We start from the raw sequence: 14,872 nt of genomic DNA, 5'->3' as shown, positions 1-14,872 counted from the left end.
GTCTCCCACAGCTTACACTCTTGTTAGAAACCTTGATTGTATGTACTGCCTCTCCAGGTGTGATTCTCTTCCCCTCATTTATGGTCTCCAAGAGTCAGGGCTGATTACACTGGTAACCTATTGCCCCTCACTGTTTAATCCTTTTCCCTCTCTCTCCTCCAGTTATCTTCATGCCCCAGTTATCATACCAGCCACCAGTGTTTGTTAGCTCTGGGCTAAATCCTTTAAAAATGACTACAGAATAATGTTGCCCGTCATATTATTGTACCCAAGTTGCTGAGTGCTCAGGCCATGGAGGAATAAAGCTGCCAAATTATCTATATTACCTCAATGGGAAACAGGGGAACAGCATAACATTTCCATGAAGACTTTACTGAAGAGAAAAAAACGCTAGGAATCTGTCACATTTCAGTTAATGAGCACTGGATTCCTAGAACAACCTTTAACTCTCAAGAGTTGGAAGAAGTCTCAAACTACAGAGATGGTACAATTAGGAAGACCTGAATTCAAATTCAGCCTCAGATTTATTAGGTATGTAACTGACCAAGTCACAGCATTTTTCAACCTTGGTTTCCTCATCTGTAAGATGGAAATAATAATAATAATAATAATAATAATAATAATAATAATAATAATAATAATAATAATAATAATAAGGCTATTGTGAGAACCAAGTGTGCAATATAAATGTGTTATATGTAAATCTTAATAATAATTATTATTATTACTTTGCAACTTGGGAACTTATCTGCAAGCCACTGTAGATTTCTGCTACTACAGGGTTTCCTCTGCAAATATTCTGCCAGACAAAAACTAGGAAAACCAGAATCAAATCAGTGTCATTTGGCTTGTTGGTATTGACTGGCACCTGTGAGGGATCCAGTTTCAGCTAAACTAGATGCCTATTAAATGATGTAGGTTGAGTGTGGGAATGGCATGTGTCAGCTTCCCAGAAAGTTTAACCTAGGGCAACATCAGACCATGTCCAATGTAAATAAGGGGAAAAGGGAAAAGCAGCCAGGCAGTTTTCTGCAGTGCAGAGAACCTGTGATCCCTGAAGCTAAGCTTGGTGCTAGTTAGCACAGGTGCTCTGGCACATTCATGGGAGGAAAGTAGTGAATGCTATCAGGAGAGTGATTGGCTGTGTGGCAAACTGGAGGAGGAACATCATCAGATGAAGCATCGTACACAGAAATAATATCATAGGGACAGAAGGAGGCACAGTTTGCAGTAGTCAAGCTTGTGGCAGTAGCTGGGAGATTGCTATGGCAGAACATTTTGTGGTCCATCAATCAGGGAGGAAGCTGCTGGGTTTGAACAAAAGCCTGCTGTGTGTGTGTGTGTGTGTATGTAAGACTGCTCACAGTGGGTTTCTCTGATTATCAAAGACAACATGTACCAGGTGTGCAAAGAGAATGATTGCTCTTGTACTCTTATATTTTTTTAAACTAAACTACAAGAGGATAGGGAGGTGATGTTATTTTCAGAATTGGAAGCTTTGAAATAATTCATGGCATTTTAGAGCCTAGAAGGAACATTAGACAACATCTAATCCAACTTCTTCTTTTTCAATCCGTGAAATGAGGCTCAGAGAGAAGGAATTACTTACTTTACATCGCAAACTTAGCCGTAGTCAGAATCAGGAGTATGCTGGAGTAGACTGTTCAATTTGCCCCAGAAGTTGACAAATGCTACAAACTATAACTTAATTTATTGTTTTGGTGACTGATTAGATTTAATGAAAGAATGGAAAAAATGTTAATGACATTTATTACGATTAAAAAGGTGTTTTATGTATACCTTCCAGCTGGTTGTTAAATATTTACTACCATATCCCCATCACAATCAGAGTGACAAGAGATTGAACTAGAATCAATTATCACCTGACTCCTCTTTTCATTACAGAGCACTGCAGTTCCCAGGAATATTATAGGTAAGTGATACTTTGCCATGTGTTTTGCTTAACTTGAGTTACATTATTTATACCACAATTCTTTGTTCTACCAACCTATTAATGTAAGACTAGTTTAGCATGATTTATTTTTAGAGAACCCATGATGGCTATTTTATTCTTGACTAATTGCTCAAAACCATTTATCCAGTAATCTGTTGTAGAATTTTGGCAGTCATGATGTCAAATTGATCATTCTTCAGTTCTTGGCATCTACCTGTTCAATACTCTTGAAAATTGGGACTTTTGCCCACTTGGAATATTCTGCATCTGTCCTGCTCTTCAAGAATTCTTGAACACAATGGCAATTGCTCTGGTATTACATCCATGAATTCCATCAGTTCTCTGGATAATTCATTTGGCATGAAAAATTAAATTTACTTGATAGAGCTAGGCACCTTCTTATTATCACCTAATTTATCTTTGCCTATAGATCATTGTTGGAAAAAACAAAACAGGAATTGAGTAGATTCACTTTCTTCATTGCACCTAATAACATTACATAAACCGATTTAGTATCCCAAAACTCTGTGCTTAAAATCAATCTGGGGAAAGATTCTCCAAAATCACTCATGTTGCCTCATTTTGTTCTCGCCTAGGTTTCCCTGGAAACCTCAGTATTTAGCTTATATCAACTAAGCTCTCCAAAGATGTGAGTACAATGTCTGTAGCATCTGTGAAAATATACAAGATAACAATGAATAACTCAAGTAGAACAGTCTTTTTTTGCCATAAGAAAAAAAAGCAGAAAAACATAAAAGGACTCACAGGATTCCAAATCAATGAATTTTAGCTCCAAACAAATTCAATTACTTAGCTGCAGTGAGTATTATTTCCCACCTTAGATGACTCCTCTCAGATGTGAAATAGGGACTATTATATGAAAAGTTTATGAAAGGAAGAAGATTACTGAGATTTCTAGAATTTCAGACCTGAGAGAAGCCTTGGAGATCATTTAGCACAATTATTTAATTTTGCAAATGGAGAAGTTGAAGCCTAGAGTGGCTATATGAATTATTCAAGCTATCAGAAAGCAAGCAAATGGATGAAGAAGTACTAGAACCCACATTTCCTAATTCAGAGTCTCCTACTATGTCTCCTAAGATCTTTTCATATTTTAGTGTTTCTTGGTCGTTGTTGCTTATTGGAAATTTTTTAAAAATGTGTTTATATGCTTTTCTAATGTCATTCATTAATGTGGGTTCTGAAATATCTCAAAGGTCTGGCTTTTAGCCTGGATTCTCTTGTCTTCTCTATTTCTGCCTCTGGTTGGTCCCAAAGTCTCTAACAATGGCTCTGACTTCTAACTTATGCTCTTTAATTTATCATCCCTACCTTATTTGTGAGTGTATTCATAGATTCATGAAATTTTATATTTGGAAGGGACCTTTAAGTTTATCTAGGGAATCCTTATTTTTTTTTAAAGAAAAAGTCATGTATTCCCATTAAAAAGCTCTTAGCCAAGTAACAAAGAAAGCTGAGGATGATGTGAGATGACAGCAGTTGGTCTTTAAATAACAAAATAGTTTTCCAGATATTGACAAAAATGGTAAATCGGGGTAGAATCTGAAGGAGGAGGAAGGATCCCAGGCCATTTTAGTTTTTGGTAGGAGGAGAATAGAAAAGAACTGAATTTTGAGAATTCAGGTTGTCACATTCTGGAAGAACCACACAATTTAGTCAAATGCCAAAGAGCTCCTTGATGAATACAATTAGGAAATCAGGGAAATAGGGAGTATGGTAAAGCTATCTTATAGTTTTCTAAGTGTTTGCTTTTCTTCTGTCCCTTCTTGGAGTCATTACAAAACAGAGAGCAATTTATTACTTTGTGTCACTCATCAACATCTATCCATAAAATGTTTCATGCTAATTACACTTGAAATGCAAATTCTGATGTGATTGTAGGAACCACTATCGTTTTCTTCTGTATCATATTTCTTTCAAGCAGTAATCATAAAATCTTGACAGATTTGCTATAAATGATCCCATTTCAGAAACCTCCAGCTCCCAAAGCAGCTGGTCTCTACAAGAGAAAATCTATTTCATGAGATGATGTGGCTTCTGGGCAATTCACATATTGAATTGAACTGAATGAAAATTTATTTCCTTTAAACACAGAATCTAGTTTTAAAAGAAAACATGAGAACATAGAATAATGACATGATTTTTAGAGAAACCTTAGATGCTGTTAAATCCAATGCTCTCATTTTATAGATGAGTAAAGTGAGGTAGGGAGAGGGGAAAAAAGAAAGAGGGAGGAATCATGGAGGAGGAGGAGGATGAAGAAGAGAGGAAAGAGAGAGGGGGGAGAAGAAAAAGAAGGAGAAAGAGGAGTGGAGGGGAAAAGAGAAGGAGGGAGAGAAAGAGGAAGAAAAAGAGGAGAGCGAGAGGAGGAGGAGGAAGAACAAGAAGAGAGAGGATGAGAATGGGAGGGAAAGCAATTTTCTCAGATCACATAATTGCTATTGAGAAAGTCAGGATTCAAACATGTTTTCTGACTCCAAATTCAGCATACTGCTACTGGAATAAATTGTTTTTCTTTTCAAAGCAAAATTCAGGTGGGGTTCTCACTGTGTGAAGTATGGATGGGCCAAGTGCATTTCATAGAAGGTAGTTCAACTCCAGGATATTATTAACTACTGTATAATTAAATTTTTCTCCATGTCTTTTAGAGTCTTCCAGTTGCTCTCCAAGATTGAGAAATCTTGTACATTTTCACATACATTTCTACTTTGCGGCAAGAAGATATAATGAAGAAGAGAGATTTTTCTTGGAGTTCTCTCCTTTAGCTGCTAGTTTCAGGAGATGCAAGACTTTGGGGAAGAGTCATTGGCTTGACAAAGTTAAACTCTGGACAGAAGATAAGAGGCCAGAGCAGAAAGTTGCAGAGTATAGTCAGTGGAAAGAGTCCTGAATTCAGAGTCAGAGGATTTAAATTTGATTTGAATCCTGATTTTGATCCCTGTTACTAATATAAATGTAAGTCTCTGAACCTGCTTCTGCCATCTATAAAATGCCAGAGGTTGGACTAGGTGTCTCCTAAAACTCCCTCTGGATAGAATTGATGATCCTTTGATCCTAAGTGTTTATTAGTGGAAAAGAGCCTTTTCTACCCTATGACTGGGGAATAAGGAGAGAGTATTGAACAGGGGCCACCTTTGCTGCCTCAGCTCTGGCTCAGTTATAGTGTTCTCAGGAGTGTGTTGATAAATGTTTAACATCTGGCTCTCCAAAGGAAAAATAATTACAGTTTTAAGTTTAAACTGCTTTACTAATATTTTCTCATCACTTTTTAAGTTTAGAACAGGCTAGTAGGCTGACAATTCCTGGTCTAGACTGAAGTTCTTAAACTGTAGGTCATAACACCATATAGAATCATATAACTAAATGGGGAGGTCATGAAATTCTGATTATCAGTACATATTTGATTTGTAGCCCTATTCATATACCCATATATCTCGGTTTATGCAAAAATTTCTTGGGCAAAAAGGGAGGGTTTTTTGGTGAAAAATATTTTAAAAGCCCTGATCTGGATGATCTATAAAATAATAAACTAAGCCTTGATTTATAGTACTTGTAACATCTTTTGGTTTCTAAGATGAAACTGCTGACACTGAAAATTTAACAATCCACTTGAGAGGTGTATGGACACAAGATTTGTGGGGAAGGGTCAGACTCTCCTGCTGACTACACCAATTGTAAAGATGCAAGATCTGTTCCACCTTGCTTACACCAATTGTAGTGTGGCAACTGACTGACAATACTGAGATGCCAAAGAAAGAAGGGCTGTTCACGATAGCTTGGAAGTAAATATGTGTAAGATTTCTTAGGATTTGCTAGATTAATTAGGTTGTTTTAAGGGGTTTATTCATGAGACCTGCATCAACCTTAGGCCAGGTCAGAGATTATACAGAAGCAGAACAAAGAAGGCACAGAGCCAGGGATGACCTACGGTCACATGCAAGCTCTCCCTTGGGATGAGCTTCTTTTGCTGTTTACATTTATGCAAGGTAGTTTACATTCTCTGTGGAGTCATAGATCCTACATCCATACTTTGGCTCCTACTATTCATTCTGCCCCTCATGACCTAATCTTATAATCTGTCCATTTAATATCTTCCACAAAGTTCCCTGGGTGGTACACAAATGGTTTTGTTAACATAAAGGAAGTAGAGGAGCTTACAAATGAACTATATTGGAGCACAATCCACAACTGAAATATAAGACCAGGTAGGAAAATTCAAGAAAATCACCACAATTGTTAGTTTTTTCTTTCACACTACCTCAAGGGAAGTAAAGAAAAAATCAATGGCATTTAGTGATTAGTGGGAGAATTGAATTTCTGAACTTAATCATAACAGACCAACTCAATTTCTGAACTAAGTTCAGGCAAAGAAACAGGGCTCAGGCAATTTTACAGTGTTTAAGGGGGATATAGAATAGAATCAATTTTAAAATGGAATAAGAATAATTTATTTTTAAAATTTCTCCTTTTTTGTCTATGGCAGATGTCACAATTTTTTCCTTAATGAAGACTGATCAATCCCAGAACAAACCATAGTAAGAATATTTAAAGCCATGGACTAATTAATTATAGAGGGGAAATAATCCCAAAATGATGAGAGTGCTCAATATGCAGATACAGTGGAACAAAAGGCCAAAGTAGTAAATGATGACCTAACATCAGGTCTTCTTGCATTTAAGTAGCTCACGCCCAATGTCCTTCAAATTTCATCTTGGATTTCAGCTGTCCTGGGCAATCAGCTGGTCTCTAAAAACATCTCTCAGAGCAGCGCTGAAGTAGACTGCTCTTCAGTGGATTTGCTTTTCTGGTTCCAAGTTACTTGCAGAGACTTGTACAGATCTTAATACAAATTAGTACAGCCTCTCAAATTTTACTTCTTTAATAAATGAGACTGAATAGAGTCATGATTCTCCTACACTAACTCCAAACCAGGTCCATATACAGAAGCAGGACAAGGAAAGCATAATGCAAGAAATGGTCCATGGTTATGTTGAAGTTCTCCCATGAGATAGTTGTTGTTGGGTTTTTGTTTGTTTGTTTTTCTTTTTTGATGTTTACATTTACTTAATTTATATTCTGGAATCAAAGATCTCATTCCCTCAGCACATTACAGGACAGGCTAGCTACCTCCACCACCTGAATTTCCACTCACTTTTTCCATCCATCTCCTCTTCCCTGAGTATTCCAGTCTTCATTGTAGGCTGATGGGTGAGATGTTTCTGGGGGCTTTTTAGCACTCTGTGTTGCCAGCTGCCCACTCCCCATCTGTAGAAGGCCAGCCCTGCTCTTGTAGCTGTTTTGACATTACCCACATCTAACTTTAACTGTGCTATTTTCAGTTATCATTAAGTCAAGTGAAAACCATCTTTACTGTGAGAGAAAATTATCTAAATCATTAAGTTAACTAAATCAGTAAAACTATGTGTCACCTCTGGGAAAACAACTGGAAAGGATCACTTGTATTTTAAGTTATAAAAAGGTTACAAATTATTATTCCATTATATTCAGAGTTTCAGAACTGTGAAATGATTTGTCCAGGTTGTTCAGAGTAGACACATATAAATTAAAATCTAGTTTTTAAAAACAATTAGGTATTTTTGTATTCATAGACTCTTTTGGCAATCTGGTGAAGCCTATGGATTCTTTTTCTGGGGAGCATTGCTGTTGCATATATAATATATAAATACATAATATGCCTATATTAAATACATTAAATAAATAATAAACATATAAATAATCATAATAGCTAGTAGCACTTTAAGGTTTGCAAAGTGTTTTACGAATAATCTCATTTAATCCTCACAGAAATCCTGGGAAGTAGGTGCTATTATTATCTCCATTTTATAGATAAGGAAATTGAGGTTAAATGAGTGAGTGACTCAGGATCACATAGCTAAGATCAGAAGCTGGATTTGAACTCAGGTCTTCATAATTCCATCTCCAGTCTTGTCTATTCATTGCACAACATACTTACTTCTTAATAGAAATTACAAAGGAAACCAATTATGTCAAAATATAGCTATGAAAAACATTTCATAGACCCCTGATTAAAATCCAAATATTCTCACGCTGTTGTACCACATTAACTTGGATTTGATACTTAGTCAAATAATTAATCCTTTTTTGGTTATTTTCAGTAATATGCATGGTCAAGCAAAATAAATTCTTCCAATTGCACTATACACACACACACACACACACACACACACACAACAATACCACATCCCATGCTACATACTAAATGCATTATCTCAAAGACACAGTGGGCACAGTATTGGACCTGGAGTCAGGAAAATTCAGCTCAGATACTTGCTAGCTGTGGGACTCTGGACAAGTCTGTTTCCTTATCTGTAAAAACAAGGCAATAATAGCACCTACTTCACAGGGTTGTTGTGTGAATCAAATGAATTAATATTTGTGAGGGACTAAGTTCAATGTCTGGTAGATATTAAGTACTATATAAATATAGTTATTATTATTATTATTATTAGAATAATAATATTATTATTGGGCCTGTAATCAGGAAGAACAGAGTTGAAATCTGACCTTAGACATTTATTACTGGTATGATTCTGGTCAAATCATTTAATCTCTATCTGTCTTAGTTTACTCAACTGTAAAATTAGGATAATTGCAACCCTTATTTTTGCAGAGTTGTGATGAAGATTAAATAAGATAATATTTGTAAAATGCTTATCACAGTATCTGGTATGTAGCATATGCCTATAAATGCATATTCCCTTATAATTTCTTCCCCACATTACCTTTCCCCTCTATCTCCCCATAGTGGAAACCATGTTTCATATTGTCATTCATTTCATGAATGGTTATGGTAATGATGGTTGTTCTTGGATTTCAAAATTATTCATTTGCATAATATCAATGTTATTATATAAATTGTTATTCTTCTATTGCTTCTTTCTTTTTCTGCAAGTTTTCATTAAACATTTATTTTCTTTTTAATAACAGATTTTTATTTTCAAAATATATGCAAAAATAATTTTTAACATTTACCCTTTCAAAACCTTTTGTTCCAAATTTTCTTCCCTCCCTTGCTTCCACTCTGATCCCTAGACAGCAAGCAATCCAATGATATTGCTTATTTAATTCTGCATCAATTCATGTAAGTCTTTCTATGTCTTTTAAAAATCATTTTCTCACTTCTTATATCACAATAGTATTCCATTGCATTCATATGCCACAACTTATTTGGCTATTCTCTAATTGATAGTCTCAGAATATGAACAGATAGTTCTCAAAGAAGGAAACACAGGCTATTTGTTGCCAAATCGCTAGTAATGAGAGAAATATAAATTAAAACAATTCCAAGATTCCATCTCATACTCCTAAGAATGATAAGATGACCAAAAAATGAAAATGATAACTATTGGAGGGGCCATATTTTTGGAAGGATCTTGATGAATTAGTGTGTGTCTAGAGTAGCTTGACTTGGATGATAATCGAACAGGAGATTACAGCATACAATGGATTGAAGGAACTAAGGATGTTCAAGTTGGAGAAGAGAAAATTTGAATTGACATGATAGCTTTCTTCAAATATTTGAAGTGCTATGGAGGAGGGAGGGAGTAGACTATTTTTGTTTAGTTGTTGTTGTTGAATTGTTTCAGTTCTGTACCAACTCTTTATGACCCTATTTAGGGCTTTCTTGGCAAAGACACTAGAGCGATTTGTCATTTCCTTCTTCAGCTCATTTTACAGAAGAGGAAATTGAGGCAAACAGGGTGAAGTAACTTGTTTAGAGTAACACAGCTAATAAATATCTGAGATGGGATTTGAACTTGGAATGATGACTCCTGGTCTAGCACTCTATCCACTATACCACCTTGCTGCTCCATTTGTTTAGTTATAATGAACAAAACGTGTGGGACTTTTAGAGGGAGAATTAAGCTCCATCTAAGGAAAGATTCCATGGCAATTAGAGATAATTGAACAAACATATGATTGCTTTGGGAAGTGATAATAATTGATGATAATAATAATTAATGTTTATATAATACATATTATGTGCTAGGCACTGTGCTAAGTGCCTTATGAATATTTTCCTCATGATGACCTTGGGATGTAGGTGCTTATCATCATCTCCATGTTACAAATGATGAAACTGAGGTACACAGAGTTAAGTAACTTGCCCAGGGTCACAATGCTAGTAAGTGTCTGAGATCAGATTTGAACTCAGGATTCCCAGATCCCAGGCTCATTGCTTTCTTCACTGTTATCACGAGGAAGTGAATTTCCTACCTGTGGAAGTCTTAAATAGGTTTCTACATGATAATTTGTCAGGGATCATGTAAAGGGAATACCTTTTATGAAATAGATGAGCCCTTCCAAACCTGAGATTCAGTGATTTTGTGAAATTCTGGGGATGTGCAAACAAGAGAACAGGAGGCACAGGAGTAGTCGTTCCTTCTTATTTAAACTGACCTGTTCGGAAAGGAACAAAGAAATGCTTTGCAAAAAGCAATTTTTGTTAGGCAAAGATGTGGGAGGATGGATTGGAGAGGGAACCTGATTGCTTATTGAGAATACTCCAATGGTAGCTTGACACCTCTTTACATACTATTTAATGAGTCATATCCATGCCTTGCTTCAGAGTAGCTCACTCCTATCACCTTGCCAACTCTCCTTTGTGTATTGGCTATACCCCTCTTAGAGCACAACATCTTTGGAAGCAGAGACTGTCTTGTTTATTTATATGTTTATTTACTTAATGACTGACACTTAGAAGTGTAAGTAAATATTCTCTCTCTCCATTTATCTATCCATTCATCCATCTATCTGTTCATCTATTTATCTGTCTGTCTGTCTGTCTGTCTCTAAGGAAAATTGTAAGCAGATCATTTAGGACCTTTTAACTCCAAAATGAAAGGAGTTGAAGAACCAACGTAAATAGGCTGTAAATCAGGATGAAATGGCTGGCTTGGGAGTTGTGTATGGTAAGAATGCACCATGAATGAAAGGGAAAGAATTAAAAGTTGCTCTTTAAAGTGGAATTAAGCAGAATTTCATTAAGCAGTGTTTCATAATATTCAGAATATGGTATATGCATGTAAATATGCTGGATTGGAAGTTGAGATCCATTTTTTGGTGACCACATATTGCTTTGTTTTAATATGCTGAACTAGTCACTCGAAGTAAAAGATTGGGATTAGATGATCTACAAGCTCTAATATTCTGTGATTTTATGGTTCTATTCAGGAAAATACTTCATTATTTGCTTTTTTATAGATTTTGCTCTGTATTGTATTCTTTAAAAAGGTACACAAGGTTTGCTAATTAGTAAATTAGCTGTTATATATGAAATTTCAACAAAGGTTTATTTTTATATGTGTAAGATATATATGTGGGTGTGGGGTGTCTATATATGCATATACATATATAATATTTACATATATGTATAAATGTAAATATAAAAGAGACACAGACAGAGGAACATGTTTCATGGATGGCATAGTTGGATACAATCTAGGGTCTGGGTATCTTTGCAAAGAGTGGGAAGACCATGTCTGCATCCTTATCTGCCTGGCTTAGGAGAGAGGCAGGCAGAATTTAGGACTGACTGGGCAAGTCACTTTTCCTGCAGCCCCTGAGAGGGCTAGACTTAGATCTCTGTCATTCCTGAATTATTTCATCCTCTCCCACCTCTTCCATGTCATCCTCCCTTAAAATGTCTCTGCAACAAAATGAAAGTGTAAGTATGTATGTAAGTTTGCAACATCATGTTCATCATTCTCTCAGCAGGTCAGGAGTCACATTTTCCCTATATGTAGTTGATGGTACAACATTATTCCTCTGCCACTTTGCCTGTGTAGCAGTGGGTATTACATAGAACAAATAAGCATAAGTGATTAGATCATATATTATTATTACTGTTTGTTCTTGAAGAAGACCATGACATTAGAGAGGTAATGTCATAGCATGCAAGTGAATTGGCTATACAAAGTCATCCTTCTCAATTTCCCCTCCAGAGTCATCAGGGTCCAGTGGCTAAATATAAATCAGGATGACTGGAGATTGACTTGGATGCAGTAGGAGACCTTGGTCTTTTAAGACCCTAAGGTCTTCAACAGGTCTCAACTTGACTGAGGCTGCATCCATTCAGTGATCAATATTAGATGTTAATTGGGGCAAATAATTTCCTCTTTCACTTTGTCCAGAAAAATTCTAAATAAATAAACAAATAAAGGAATGAATGAATGAATGAATGAATATTGGAGGGAATGGTGCTCAGGATTTCTCCCCAAAGCAGAAATGATTGCTTATTATCACCTCTCTATTACCCAAACTTGCTAAAAGCCTAATATACTCATGCAAGCATGCAAAATTAGGTACTCCTGTATGGAGAATAGTGGAAGGAACCCTGATCTGGAATAGAAGGACCTAAACTCAAATGAAACCTTAGTTATTTATAACCCTTATATTCTTAGGCAAATGAGTCACTTGCCTTTTAGATGATTTCTAGAAATTACTTTAGCTTTAAATTCATCAACTAATGACTTTTCACTTGCTGATAGTGACCATTATGTTTAGGAAGCAATATATACCCTCTAATAAGCATTTCTTATAAATTTAAACATATAAAGATAAAATATCACACAATGGAAAAATTCTTTCTGAAACCAACTCATATTTGCAAAGCATTTATAGTTTTCTAAACATTTTTATATGTATTTCTTACTTGAGGCCTGTAACACCCTTATGATGTAGGTGGAAGAGTTATAATTATTCCTTTTATTACAGATGAAGAATTTGAAGGGTAAAGAGGTTACATGACTCACCAAAAATCACACTAAGAATTAAGGGCAGAGCCAGGACAAGAAAGTTTATGAAGGAGGCAATTAAAGCATGATTAAACCCAGTTTGGTAGGGATGATTTTAAGAATCATATGGGAAAAATTAACTTTTTTATTTTGATTTTTTTAGATTGTCTTCAAAGTCGTCTATCAAAGTCATCTTTCCACAATGGCTACTAACAACTGCAGCTTGCAATGGAAATAATTCTCTATTAGAGCTGCCAAGAACCATAAAGAACAGACAAATTGAGATCTTGCTTCCATTAAGTATAGAGAGCAACAAGATATTGTAATTGTTAAGACTAAATCTCCATATCTTAACTAAGGTAGAAGTTCACCTACCATCAGTGAGCCCAACATCATCAGTAATTGGAATATGGGAGCTTTGGCCAGTTCCATTTCTGACCCTGACCAACCTACTCTTCTTTAGACAACTTGGTGGTCCCCTGAAACCATACTGGCATTGGTTCTATGGAGGAAACCTAATTAGCCCACTTCAGCTCAGTACTCTTGAGTTCAAGCAATCCATCAGCTTCCACACCAATAGGGATCATAGGTATCTCCAGCACAGTGCGAATTTTGTGGTGACATCCCTTAGAGGTTGTGATATTTATTTTTTTTTACCATCATCAAATAATCCCTAACCAAGCTCCAAGTTTCCTTCTTGAAGAGAATATAAAAAAATTCAGAAAATGCCCCTTCATTTTGCAGATTATTAGGGAGAATGAAGTGGTCCTTGAAAAATAAGAAGGAAAAATTCAATGTGAAATCCAAGAAGATGATTTGAGAAAAGAGAAAGGAATCTTGACCCGGGTCAGTAGGTTGATGAGAATGGAAAAAATTAAGCACAGATAAACAAAGAGAAGAAAGACCGCTAAGTTGGAGCAATGTAACAAATATGAAACACTCATTGAAGAAGGCTGAACTAGACCCTGGGAGGAAAAAAAAGGGACTTGTGTTCTAAAGAAATGATGATGTAACAATAAAGGTTCCATCATATTATCTATTAATAATCAGAAAAAAGAAGAAAGCAGTAATGATGAGGGGTGACTCCTTGGTGAGGAAGGCTATTTTTTTGATCTGATATTAACAGTAGAAATAGCTGCTGTCTTTCTGTGTCATAAAAACAGTACATGACTGAAAATTCCTCATAAGATCATAGGTATCGAATTAGAGGGAATCTTATACAATGTGTAATCCAATTCCTACATTGTGCAGGTGAGGTTAAATGCCTTGCTGAAGGTTATAGAGTTAATTAAGTGGCAAAGTCAAGATTTAAGCTCAGGTGCTTTAACTCCAAGGTTAGCATTTCCCCCACAATATCATACAACAAAGTTAACAACTCTACTCAGTAAGCATGTATTAAGTATTATGTATCAGGCACTTGCTACTTCTGAGTAATAGTAGGAGGAACTTAAAACCCAGCCTAAGAGTTATAGGTGAGAAACTGAGAACCCCAGGAACTCAGATGGTGTTTTCATCGTAGTAAAAAATTGAAAAAAAACTTTGGGAAGAATAAGATAGATTATGTATTTTAACAGCAAGTTAAGAAGATGTTAGAGAATAAGCTTCATATTTTGAGGGTCATAGTTTAAAAATTATAGAGAGATGGCTTATGAGGGTTAGTAATGCCATATTTACCTGTTGTCTTGCAAATCTAATGAATGGCTTTAAAATGAAAAGGAAAATGAAGGAGAAAAATTCTCTCATTCTCTCTTCTCATCTTCTCTCTCTCATCTTCTCTCTCCTCTCTTCTCTCTTCTCTCTTTCTTCTCATTCTCTCATCTCTCTTCTCTCTCTCTCTTCTCTCTTCTCTCTTCTCATCTTCTCTCTTCTCTCTCTCTTCCTCTCTTCCTCTCTTCTCTCTTCTCTCTCTCTTCTTCTCTCTTCTCTTCTCTCTTCTTCTCTCTTCTCTCTTCTCTCTTCTCTCTTCTTCTTCTCTTCTCTCTTCTCTCTCTCTCTATCTCTCTTCTCTCTACTCTCTTCTCTCTCTCTCTCTCTTCTCTCTCTCTCTCTCTCTCTCTCTCTCACTCTCTTCCACACACTAACCAGGTACACTGAGAAAAGATATGCAGCATAGGAATAA

The 14,872-nt window shown here is 35.9% G+C and overlaps 1 long non-coding RNA gene across 1 annotated transcript in view; it reads left to right on the top strand.

Moving 5' to 3' along the window:
• The window catches only part of LOC141551409 (uncharacterized), a 139,959-nt gene extending 125,514 nt beyond the window's left edge, over positions 1 to 14,445 (top strand). The window contains exon 3 of the long non-coding RNA XR_012484866.1: positions 12,917 to 14,445. This is a non-coding gene — a long non-coding RNA (uncharacterized LOC141551409). The remainder of the gene's footprint in view (positions 1 to 12,916) is intronic.
• Positions 14,446 to 14,872: the final 427 nt, after the last annotated feature.

Source organism: Sminthopsis crassicaudata, chromosome 1, assembly GCF_048593235.1.
Source record: "Sminthopsis crassicaudata isolate SCR6 chromosome 1, ASM4859323v1, whole genome shotgun sequence".
NCBI lineage: Eukaryota > Metazoa > Chordata > Mammalia > Dasyuromorphia > Dasyuridae > Sminthopsis > Sminthopsis crassicaudata.
Note: the sequence above shows the minus strand (reverse complement) of the source record. Positions and strands in the feature narration are given on the sequence as shown.